This window comes from Jaculus jaculus, chromosome 2 (genome assembly GCF_020740685.1).
Source record: "Jaculus jaculus isolate mJacJac1 chromosome 2, mJacJac1.mat.Y.cur, whole genome shotgun sequence".
NCBI lineage: Eukaryota > Metazoa > Chordata > Mammalia > Rodentia > Dipodidae > Jaculus > Jaculus jaculus.
In genome coordinates this window covers 136,434,300-136,447,186 of record NC_059103.1, presented here as the reverse complement: position 1 = coordinate 136,447,186, position 12,887 = coordinate 136,434,300, and the positions used below count along the sequence as shown (strand labels likewise).

The following is a 12,887-nucleotide window of genomic DNA, read 5'->3' as shown; positions in this document are numbered from 1 at the left end:
CTGCTTTGATATCAGCCCTTTTATTTTACCTTGAGCCTCTGTCTTTATTAATTCTTTATTAAAGGAGGACAGAACCCCAAACTTTGGGTCTATAGATTCTTGTGGACCCCTCATGAATCCCCAAATTCTGCATCAGATTGATGGATGAAAGAAGTGAAAGAAAATAAACAAAAGCAACTCAATCAGCTGCTCATGGAACTTTCTCCAAAATAGACCATATATTAGGATCTACAGGATCTAAATACAAAATAATTGACATAATCCCCTGAAGTATATCTGACCACAATGCATTTAAAGTAGAAATCAACAACAATAGTAACAAGAGAAAATACACCAACTCCTGGAGACTGAATAACTCATTATTAAACAATAGATTGATTGTGGAAGAATTCAAAAAGGAAATCCATAAATTTATCAAATTTAATGACAATAAAAATAGAACATACCAAAACTTATGGAACACAATGAAGGCAGTTCTAGGAGGGAAGTTTATAGCACTAAATATCTACATTACAAACAACAGAAAGATCTCAAATAATTAACTTAAGTATTTATTTGAAGGCACTAGAAAGGCAAGAACAGCTCAAGCCCAAAAACTATCAGACAGAAAGAAATTATCAAGATTGAAGCAGAAGTAAATGAATTGGAAATAAATAAAATAATTTAAAAATGATGAAGAGCTTGTTCTTAGAAAAAAAAAACATGATTAATAAACCATTGACTAAACTGATAAAAGAAGAAAAGACTCAAATCATCATGATTAGAAATGGAAATGGAGATGTCACAATTGACACCAATAAAATTGGAAGAATCAACAGGACATATTTCAAAAACCTGTATACCACAAAATTTGAAAATCTGGAAGAAATGGATGAATTCCTAGACTCACCATGTTCCAAAACTAAGCCCAGAACACATAGACTTCTTAAATAAATCCATTACTTCAAATAATATTGAGAAAGTAATAAAAAAAACTTCCAACAACAAAACATCCAGGTCCAGACAGATTCACAGCTGAGTTCTACCAAACCTTCATTCAAGAACTAACACTCTTTCTTCTCAAATGACTGCACGATTTAAAAAGAAGGAATGCTTCCAAACTCCTTCTATGAAAAACCCAACAAAATTAGAAAATTACAGACCCATATCACTAATGAACTTAGACACAAAAAACTCTTAATAAAGTCCTTGCAAACCAAATGCAAGAATGTATCCAAATATCATCCATCTTGATCAAATATGTTTCATCCTGGGGATGCAGAGATAGCTCAAAACATGGAAATCAATAAATGTAATCCACCACATGAATAAACTTAAACACACTAATCACATGATTATTTCAATAGATGCAGAAAAGGCCTTGACAAAATAAAACACCCCTTCATGATGAAAACACTGAAGAGACTAGTAATGGATGGAACATATCTAAACATAATAAAGGCTATAATTCATCTAAGATCATATAAAATGGGAAAAATCTTGAAGTGTTCCCATTATGGTCTGGAATAAGCTGTGGTGCCTACTCTTACCATTGCTTTTCCACATAGTTCTTGAAGTTTTAGCTCAAGCAATAAGATAAGAGAAACAAATGAAAGGGATACAAATTAGCAAGGAAGAACTCAAACTATCCCTATTTGCAGGTGACATGATTCTAGACATACACGGCACAGAATATGCCATGAAGAAACTTCTAAAAGTGATAAACTCTTTCAGTAAAATGGCAGGATACAAAATCAATATACAAAAGTCAGTAGCCTTCCTATATGCCACAGATAAACACATGGAGAAGGAGATAAGTGATGCGATCCCATTTCCAATAGCCACAAAAGAAATTAAATACCTTGGAATATTACTAACCAAGGAAGTGAAAGACCTATACAAAGAAAATATTAAATCACTGAAAGAAAAAATTGAGGAGGATGCATGAAGATGGAAAGACTTCCCCTGATCATGGATTAGAAGAATATTGTGAACATGGCTATCTTACCAAAAGCATTATATAAATTCAATGTAATTCCAATAAAAATTTCATCAGCATTCTTCACAGGCATAGAATTTATGGTCTCAAAATTCATATGAAGAACAGAAGGTCTCTTGGATAGCCAAAAGTATCCCCAGCATAAGAAATATGTCTGGAGGTTATCATTATACCTGATTTCAAGATCTACTACAAAGCCATAGTTACAACAGCATGGTACTGGCACCAAACAGACACACATGTCAATGTAATAGAATAGATGGCCCATCTCTAAACCCAAGCAAATACAGCTACCTCATCTGTGACAAAGGGGCTAAAACTACCTACTGGAGAAGAGACAGTGTCCTCAGCAAATGGTGCTGGACAAATTGGATAACCACATGTAGAAGAATGAAATCATATATACTTCTCTCACTCTGCACAAAGGTCAACAACCAGATGGATTAAGGACTTCCATATAAGACCTGAAACTCTAAAAAATCTAGAAGAAAAAGTGGGGTAAAAACTCCATGATATAGGCAAAGGGAAAGACTTCCTGAATAAGATGCTAATATCATAGGAAATTAGATCAACATTCAAACACTGGGACCTCATGAAACTAAAAATTACAGACAAGTAAACCACCAACAGAGTCAACAGACATCCCACAGAATGGGAGAAAATCTTCACCAGCTGTACCTCCAAAAAAAAAGGTCTAATATCTAGAATCTGAAAAGAACTCAAAAAAAAAAAAAAATAAAAAACCCTAAAGAATAGAATCATCAAACAACCCAATCAATAGGTAGGGTAGAGAATTGAACAGAAAATTCTCAAAGGAAGAAATACAAATGGCCATTAAACACTTACAGAGATGTTTAACATCTAGTCATCAGAGAAATGCAAATAGAAACAACTGAGATTTATTTCATCTCACTCCAGTCAGAATGGCATACATCAACGAGTCAAATGACAACAAATGCCAGAATAGCTGTGAGGAAAGAGGAATGCTGGTGGGAATGCAAACTGGTAAAACCACTATGGAAATGACTATGGAGGCTCCTGAAAAAGATGAGAGTAAAATCTCCCATTTGATCCAGCTATACTACTCCTGGGCATATATCCCAAGTACTCTATTCTTTATTACAGACATACTTGCTCAGCCATGTTGCAGCTCTATGCACAATAGCTAGGAGCTGGAGGACAATAGTCACCAACAACATGGATGAGCAGGAACCCTGTAGATTACAAAACCAACCAGCTGGACAAGATGTACATACCTATGCAATAGCGACATGTAGCCTCTATGCATAACTAATAGTTGTCTGATTGGACAAGAATCCTGATCAGAGGCTGGAGAGATGGTTAAGTGCTTGCAGGTGAAGCCTAAGGACCCCAGTTCGAGGCTCGATTCTCCAGGACCCACATTAGCCAGATGGACAAGGGGGCTCACATGTCTGGAGTTCATTTGCAGTGGCTGGAAGCCCTGGCACATCCATTCTCTCTCTCTGCCTCTTTCTCTCTCTGTCACTCTCAAGTAAATAAATAAAAATGAACAAAAAAATAATTAAAAAAAATAAAGAATCCTGATCCATGGGAAGGAGCTCATATCTGGTACTAGAAATCAAGTCAGAATCCCAGAGTCAGGAGAAAGTGGGTTGACACACCAAAAATCTAAACAACTTTACATGCCCACTTTAAAATTGTTCTCATGTTTGGTTAGAAAAATAATTTTTTTTAACAGATGGTAGAGAAAATGGATGAAAGCCTAGATCCATCAATAAGACAAGAAGATATCTGACTGTCCACTATAAGATTTTCCACCTGTACTGCTTCTGCCAGGGTCCAGGAGAAATTGAAGAGAAAGGCACTTCATGAATACTGCTAGCCTGATAACCAGCCCCAGGGTAATGATGACAGACACTTAGAATAATCAAAACCGATACAAGCATAAATCCAGAAGCTGCAGAGAATGCAACACTAAAACATACTTCCAACAGGCCTGCCATGATGACTCATGGAATTTTGAGGAAGAGGAGGCAGCAAGGGCCACAGAGTGGGTAGGAATACCCTGAGGCACTGTTCACCGGTAGCTCATTGTGATTGACTGAGGCCTTCATGACCACACAGTGATTACCATATCCCCACTGAGGAGGGTCCCTATAGTGCTATATATATATAAAAATAAAAAAAAAAATTGCCGGGTGTGGTGGTGCATGCCTTTAATCCCAGCACTTGGGAGGCAGAGGTAGGAGGATCACCATTAGTTCAGGGTCATCCTGAGACTACATAGTGAATTCCAGGGCAGCCTGGGCCAGAGTAAGACCCCACCTCAAAAAAACAAAAACAAAAACAAATAAAAAATTTTAAACTACCATTTTTATATGCCAAATTATGAAGCCCTTGTACATGAAAAACAATGCAAGAAATGGTAAAATGTCTGAAAGCAACCGGTGTGTTCCAAGGCAATTTTAACATTAATGTTGCCATTTATTTATTTATGTATTTGATAGAGAAAGAGGGAGAGAGAGAGAGAGAGAGAGAGAGAGAGAGAGCGAGGGAGGGAGAGAGGGAGGGAAGGGATAGAATGGGCATGCCAGGGCCTCCAATCACTGCAAATGAACTCCAGATGCATGAACCCCCTTGTGCATATGGCTAATGTGGGTCCTGGGGAATCAAACCTGGGTCCTTTGGCTTTGCAGGCAAATGCCTTAACTGCTAAGCCATCCCTCCAGCCCAGTATTGCCCATTTATAGTGATTTGATTATGAGGAGTTCATCAGGCCTACTTATTTTGTTTATAAGAAATATGTGTTGTTCACATATATTTGACTTTAAGCAGTACTCTTCCTCCAAATGCTGTCCATTTTATGCTCTGATTGGTATGCTACACAAGTCCCAGAAATGATCAATGTTAGCTAACGGTACTGATGAATTAAATAATTGGTCTAAACTTCAAAAGAACACCTTTGGTTAGTGACCTTGCATAACTCATAGATTTTCCTTTAAATACCAAGTTTCCATAATAAGATGTTTCAGCAAGACTGTGTAGTTACTATTTACAAAGTATTTTTTAATAAGGCAAGCAGTTTGAAAGTAAAATATTCCACCATTTCTATACACCATTCTTTTTGTGCATGGGTATATGTTCTAAACTTTTACTAGTCTAGTTTTTTTTTTAATTAGTTTTCTATTCAGCAAATATAGGCAGTTTGGTACCATTATTAGGCTCATCCGTGACCTACCCCCTCCCCATTGTTATTGTCACAACTAGTTATTTGTCACTAAGTAGGTTAGACCATGAGTTGCTTGGACAGATATTGGTCATTTCCCTCAGTCGCCCATGTAGCACCTTCTGGCACTAGATATGCTGACTGTCTGGGGACTGACTCTCTCCTGGCTTCCAGCCATGCCATTCCATTTTACATGTCAGCTGCATATGGTGTCTTCAGCAATAGGGTCTTACCACTAACCTTTGGTGGGTCATCAAGTACTTTGACAGAAATCTGTCATTCTTTTAGGAAACCTTGTAGGTTTCTCTGATCAAAAGCTCATTGTGGATGATAGCCCCATGCTGGTACTGGGAGTTACAGGTCAGTGCCCACTAAGAAAATGCGGAAAAATATAACTAATATACAAGAGTTAGAGAGGAGAGAGGGAGGGGTAGAGGGAGGGAAGGAAGATGTAGAAGGTTTAGATTAGACTTGATCCTACCCTCTCCAGTGTCTTGTGGTTCAGGTGTTTCCTGTAAGGGCCTGATGAAGGTTCAACCATTTGGTCTGCCTTTTAGGAAGTAGATTTTTATGGTACCATTGCCGTTTGGGTCTAGATTAGTGTTTCCCACCCCTTCGGTGCCCTCCCCTCCCTCCCTGTCCATCCTAGTGTCTAGTCCATGAGATGCTTGCTGGGTATGTAAGGTATCTTGGGTAGATTCAGGTTAGGTGCTGTAGATGAGTGAGACTATGTGGCAATTTTTTTCTGATTGGGTAAGTTCACTGTTCACCCATTTTTCCTCAAATTTCATTGTGTCATTTTTTCTTACTGCTGTGTAGAATTCCATTGTGTAGATATACCACATCTTAGTTATCCATTCTTCTAATGATGGACATTTGGATTGATTCCAGCTCTTAGCTGTTATGAATTGAGCTGCTACAAACATGGTTGAGCAAATCTCTCTGGCCTGTGGTTTGAAGGTTTTAGTGTAGATGCCCAGTCTGTTGGTATCTATATAGTCAGTTTTTTCAGGAGTCTCCATATTGCTTTCCAAAGTGGTTGTACCATCCTACATTCCCACCAACAGTGGATGAGTGTTCCTACTTCTCCACATCCTCGCCAGCATTTATTTTTGTTTGATTTTTTGATGTTTGCTATCCTTATTGGGGTAAGGTGGAATCTCATAGTTGTTTTAATTTGCATTTCCCTGATGATTAGGGATGATGAACATTTTCTGTGTGTTTGCCATTTGTGTTTCTTCCTCTGTGAACTGCCTGTTCAGCTCTTTACCACATTTTGTGAGTGGGGTGTTTGACTTCTTACTGTTTAGATTTTTGAGTTCTTTGTAGATTCTAGAGATTAGGCCTCTGTCAGTTGAATAACCCGCAAATATTTTCTCCCATTCTGTGGGTAATCTATTGGCTTTGCTTATTGTATGCTTGTCTGTAAAGAAACTCTTGAGCTTCATGTGTTCCCATTGGTTGAGTGACTATTTAAGATCATGAGCTACTGGGGTATTATTCAGGAAGTTACTGAGGGTAACTTAAAGGGTACCTTTTTAGATTGGCTGTCAAGGGTTAGCCACATAGAGAAAATGGCATTTCACTGGATATTTGACTGATTAAGAGGAGGGAACCACACAAAGATATCTGGGGAGAGAAATGTGCCAGACAGAGGGTATAGTAAGAACAAAAACCCTGATGTAGCCAGAAGCTGAAAGCTTCCAGAAGTAGAAATATGAGTATTGATAGACCTGTATAGATCAGGAGCGCTACAGAAGATGTAGTCAGAGAGATAGTTAGAATCTATCATATGCCACTCAGAAAAAAGGATGAGTCTGAGGAATACATCATTAGGTGATCTCATTGTGTAAATACAGTACTTTACACAAACTAGTGGGATGATATATTATTTCTAAGCTATAAGCCTGCATATCATCTTACTCTGCTGAATACTGGAGGTAATTATTCTCATTAATATTTGTGTATGAAAGTGTATCAACACATCAAAAATAGTTGGGTACAGTAACGATATGACATGAAAGTTTAAAAATGGAGACTGAGGATATATCACTGTAGAAAATTGGTCTAGTGTACAATAGAGCCCTAGATTTGATCCTCAGAACCATATAAATAAATGAGTATGTCAATCAACAAATAACACCCTGGTTTAGGAAACTTACAAAGAATGAAGCTTATAGGACTGGAAGCTGTATCCTTTCACATATAGGGTTCTGGTCATTTAATATTGGCTAGGAAGCTAAGTGAGTTTTAACTATGCAATTCATGTTTTTGCTCTACAGTTCTTGATTTTCTTGAAATGAAAAATATAGTCATGGCACTTAAAAAGAACTTAGGAATTCATTGATCTAAGAATACAGGTGCCTTTGGGACAGATTCTAATAAATGCTGATGTTTATAGCATAATTTAATTTGAGACTTACCTTTTCTATAACCTGGTACAAATACAAGCATGTACAAATAAGCTAATATAAATGTTCTTTCATATAGCAACACTCAGAACATCAGGATTAGAATTCAATACGATTTTGAATTATAAACAAACAATTGAATATTATAATCTTGGCTTTAGGAAGAAAATCAGTTTTTCTGATGCTTTATATCAGAATAATATATATGTGACTTAAATTTTGTGATGAATAGTATATTACTTACCTGATCATAGGATATCCTTGTGGGGATAAATTGCTCTTCACCTTGACTTTGTTAGTTCTAAGATCCTGGTTATGATATTGTACTTTAGTTTTGTAGGATGAAATTGTCTTTAGTGTCTTATATTGAAAACATAGACACAGTTATGTCTTTCTACAATATCATAATTCAGTGAAATGTACTCACAAATGACATAACAAATTTTTTTTGAGGTTGGGTCTCTTAACTCAGGTTGATCTGGAATTCCCTTTGTAGTCTCAGGGTGGCCTTGAACTCATGATGATCCTTCTACCTCTGCCTCCTGAGCACTGGGATTGAAGACATGCACCACCTTGCTTGGCTTATAACCTTTGTTTTCTGTTATGACATCAGGTTTGTTTTTTTTTTGGCTACAATTTGTCAGGTAGTCTTGATTTTCTGTGACAGTTGGCTGTTTTGCAAATACACATTTATTTATTCCAATATTAACTCTCAGATCATATACTACATATAACACAGTAAATACATCTAATCTCTATCTATCTATCTATCTATCTATCTATCTATCTATCTATCTATCTATCTATCTATCATCTACCTATCAATCATCTATATATGTAGGTTTCAGAATGGCTACAAAGCTTTAAGGAGGCCACCAGAAATCTGGTGCAGATGCCAAGGGAATCTGTGTGGAAGTTAGATAAAGAACCCTACTAAAGATCTGATGAAGGTATAGGACACAGTCAAGTCACAGGGTCACAGGTTTTTGCTGAGCCTCATGGCTGAGTTGGGCTTTAGAGGCAAAGTTCAGAACTGAGTCCAGATGGATGAATGAGTATATGGTTGGCAATACAACTAGACCCATTTCAGCAGTGTGTCCTGAGCCCAGGTGAAGATCCTAGAACAGATGAGTGTTCTCTGCCTATTAATCCCTTGATGTATACACCAAAGGGTCAGATACCAGGTTATTGGAGCCATTACAATGTAGTGTTAGGTATTCTTTTCTTTATGGGGTCCAGGTGGGGGTGTTGTATTATTCCTTAGTCTGGTGTGTTCAATAATTTCTTGGGCCTGGTTTTCCTGACAATTATTTTAATATTCCCATTTACCTATATGTTCCCAATTAATTTTGACAAATTTAAATTTTGTTGTTTATTTTTACTTACTTGAGAGCGACAGAGAGAGTGAGAGAAAGAAGCAAATATATAGAGAGAATGGGTGCGCCAGAGCCTCCAGCCACTGCCAACTGAACTCCAGATGCTGCACCCCCTTGTGCATCTGGCTAACGTGGGTCCTGGAAAATCAAGCCTCGAACTGGGGTCCTCAGGCCTCACAGGCAAGCGCTTAACCACTAAGCCATCTCTCCAGCCCTATTTTGACAAATTTATAGGGTAGTATATTTTTTACTTTTAGGAATAAGTTATTTATCTGTCTGTGCCTTGTGGGTGGTGTTGGGTAGATGGTGTTGTTTATATGCCCACAAAGTGCAGAGTCATCTGCGTTTGTGTTTGTACTCAATATGGAGGCAAGTGCTGCTTGTAAAATAGAATCTCTCAGGACCAGGCACAACCTGAAAAAAGAAACAAAACAAAACAAAACAAAAAACAATGTTTTACACAGTATGGAGTAGAGCAGGGTATGATCTCATCGCTATAGTTGATCTCAACTATATGAGCCTGATCTCAACACTGCACTTAGGGGAAATTGTGATAAAGCTACACAGTGTGGTGGTTAATTTCTACTGTCAACTTAATCAGATCAGGAACCAAGTAAGAGTCATGTCTCTTAAGCAGGTCTGTGAAGTTGTTTCCAGAAGGAGTAACCTAGGTGAGGAGACCCTCCCCCAGACTAGGCTGATTTTCCAGCAGCAGCATGTATATAAAGAGGTTAAAAAAAAAAAAAAAAAAGGGAGAGAGAGAGAGAGACAATGCCTGGCTTTTGCCTGAATACCATTCCTGCTTGCTGGTAAGTGCATCTACTTTGTTGCTCCTATCCTTTGCACAGCCACTGCTTCTTCAGTCTTCCAATGTGATGTGAAGACCAGGTGCTCTCCAAAGAGCCTCTAGGCCTTCAGTGCCAGATTGTGACTGCTGAGGCATCCCACCTGTTGATCTGAGCAGCTACTAGTTTCTCCAACTCTCAACCTGCAAATAGCCCATATTGTAGAAGGTAATCTATCAAGTCCTACTTATAAAAATATATATCCATTTTACTCGTTATGTCCCTCTAAAAAAAGCCCAACTGGGGCTGGAGAGATGGCTTAGCAGTTAAGCGCTTGCCTGTGAAGCCTAAGGACCCCGGTTTGAGGCTCGATTCCCCAGGACCCACGTTAGCCAGATGCACAAGGGGGCACACAAATCTGGAGTTCGTTTGCAGTGGCTGAAGGCCCTGGCATGCCTGTTCTCTCTCTCTCTCTGCCTCTTTCTCTCTCTGTCACTCTCAGATAAATAAAAATACCAAAAAAAAAAATTAAAAAAAAAGCCCAACTGATCAATGAGATTGCTCTATTTTTCTTTTCAACTTTTTGCAAGCATTAATATTAATTAATAAACTTTATAAAATTACAATATTAATAAATTGACCAAGGAAAGATTATTGCCTCTGAACTAACTTATAGTTTTCAGCCAAAGATAATAAAAAACATTGTGCTCATGATATTCCATGTTTAGATGTGTAGCATCTATTTATAACTAGTAAATAGTTTCTGATAGATAACAATAGCTGGTAGCTGTAAGACGTTCATGACTGACCCATCTTTCTTCTGATTAGCAAAGCCTTTTTGACTTTCCCTTGAGCTTGGCTGGTCTTGAGACCCTGAGTGCCATCTTGTCTCAGATGCTTCTCTGTATCTTTTCTTCTTTTTTGTTGTTTTTAAAGGTTTTACTTTGAAACATTGCAGACCAACCTTACAGATCCACATGAATAAGACATGATCAGGCTTAAGACAATTAGAAACCTTGATGCCCATCAGATAATGTTCAATCTGAGGTCCTGGGAGTATGACATGCTAGAGCTGAGGAATGGACAATTAGTACTTCTCCTCTTCTTCCTCACCCTCTCAGAATCCATACTAACTTCCTCATAATCCTTCCTTAGGGCAACCATGTCCTCACAGGCCTCAGAAAACTCTCCCTCATCCATACCCTCACCCACATACCAGTGCACAAAGGAACGCTTGGCATGCATCAGGTCAAACTTGTAGTTTGGGCAAGCCTAGGCCTCAGCAATGGACATGATGTTGCTCACTCAACATGCACATAGCTCACTGCACCTTAACCAGATCTCCACCAGCTACCACAGTGGGAGGCTGGTAGTTAATGCCAACTTTGAAGCCAGTGGGGCACCAGTCCATAAAGTGGATGCTATGTTTGGTATTGATGGTGGTGACAGAAGCATTGACATCTTTGGGAACCACATAACCATGATGTGATAGACAGCAAGCCATGCATTTACCATGGTGAGGGTCACATTTTACCGTCTGGCTGGCTGGCTCAGAGCAGGCATTGGTGATCTCTGCTATAGATAGCTGTTCATGGTAGGCTTTCTCGGGAGAGATGACAGGGGCCTATGTGGCGAGAAGAAAATGGATGTGGGGGTAGGGCACCAGGTTGGTCTAGAACACTGTCAGATCAACATTCAGGGCTCCATCAAATCTGAGAGAAGTGGTGATGGAAGACACTATCTGGCTAATAAGGCAATTCAGGTTAATGTAGTTTGGGTGTTCAATATTGAGGTTCCTATGACAGATATCATATATAGCTTCCTTGCCTACCATAAAGGCACAATCAGAGTGTTCCAGGGTGGTGAGGATGGAGTTTTAGTGTTCAACTACAGATGTAGAAACATGGGGATGGGCTGGGTAAATGGAGAACTCTAGCTTGGACATCTTACCATAATCACCAGAGATCTGTTCCATCATCAGAGAGGTGAATCGGGAGCCAGTTCTTCCACCAAAGCTGTGGAAAACCAAGAAGCCCTGAAGGCCTGTGCACAGGCCAGCCATCTTGCGAACTTGATCCAAGATGAGGTCAATGATCTCCTTGCCAATGGTGGAGTGCCCATGGGCATAGTTATTGGAAGCATCTTCCTTGCCTGTGATGAGCTGCTCACAGTGGAAGAGCTGGTGGTAGGTGCCAGTACGAACATTGCCCTGGGCACATACTTCCCAGCGCCTGTCTTACTGAAGAAGGTGTTGAAGGAGTCATCTCCTCCCCCGATGGTCTTGTCACTTGGCATCTGGCCATCAGGGTGTATGCTATGTTTTAATCAGTAGAGCTCCCAGCAGGAGTTGCCAATCTGGACCCTGGCCTGGCTGATGTGGATGGAGATGTGCTCACGCATGATGGCGACAAGTGAAGTAGCAAAGGTGACAGAAGCAGACGTTGAGTCCTGGTTACTGTCCCTGAACACACTGAGCTCTTTTGACTCTTGTACATTGATGTGAAGCCATGGTATTATTACGATACTTGAGTTCTTGAATAAATGTCATTATAATTCCAAAGTTCTGAGAACATTTTTTGTTTTGATTTGTTTTTTTTTTTTTTTTCAAGGTAGGGTCTCTCTTTATCCCAGGCTGACTTGTAATTCACTATGTAGTATCAGGGTGGCCTTGAACTCACAGCAGTCCTCCTACCTCTGTCTCCTGAGTGTTGGGATTAAAGGTATGCATCACTATGAATGGCCTTGAAACATTTTTAACAGTTGTAATAGTTTCTTCATAGTGCAGGCTGAAACTATTTGTGGCTACTAGTGAGGTTTGCCACATATGGCCTGAAAACTTGAGAGAAAAAAACAATCCAGCAACAACAACTGTTGGTTCTTAGTTTCCTAGTGCTACCTGTGCTTCAGCCAACAAATCAAAGAAAATATATTAGGAAAGCCTTGTGTGCCTGTGACCTGATGTATCTTTGGAAGTCTTCTGGGTCCTGAACCTCAGGCCCAGTGAAGTGACCTTGAGTGACCCTGTGGTGGTTTGAAAGTGAAATGCACCCCCATAGCCTCCAGTGTTTGTATTAAATCTCATACTTAGCTCTCAGCTGGTAGAGCCTTTGAGAGGTGGAGGCTTGCTGG

At 39.2% G+C, this 12,887-nt stretch overlaps 1 pseudogene; it reads right to left on the bottom strand.

Moving 5' to 3' along the window:
- Positions 1–10,845: 10,845 nt before the first annotated feature.
- Positions 10,846–12,158, bottom strand: LOC101595025 (annotated as a pseudogene).
- Positions 12,159–12,887: the final 729 nt, after the last annotated feature.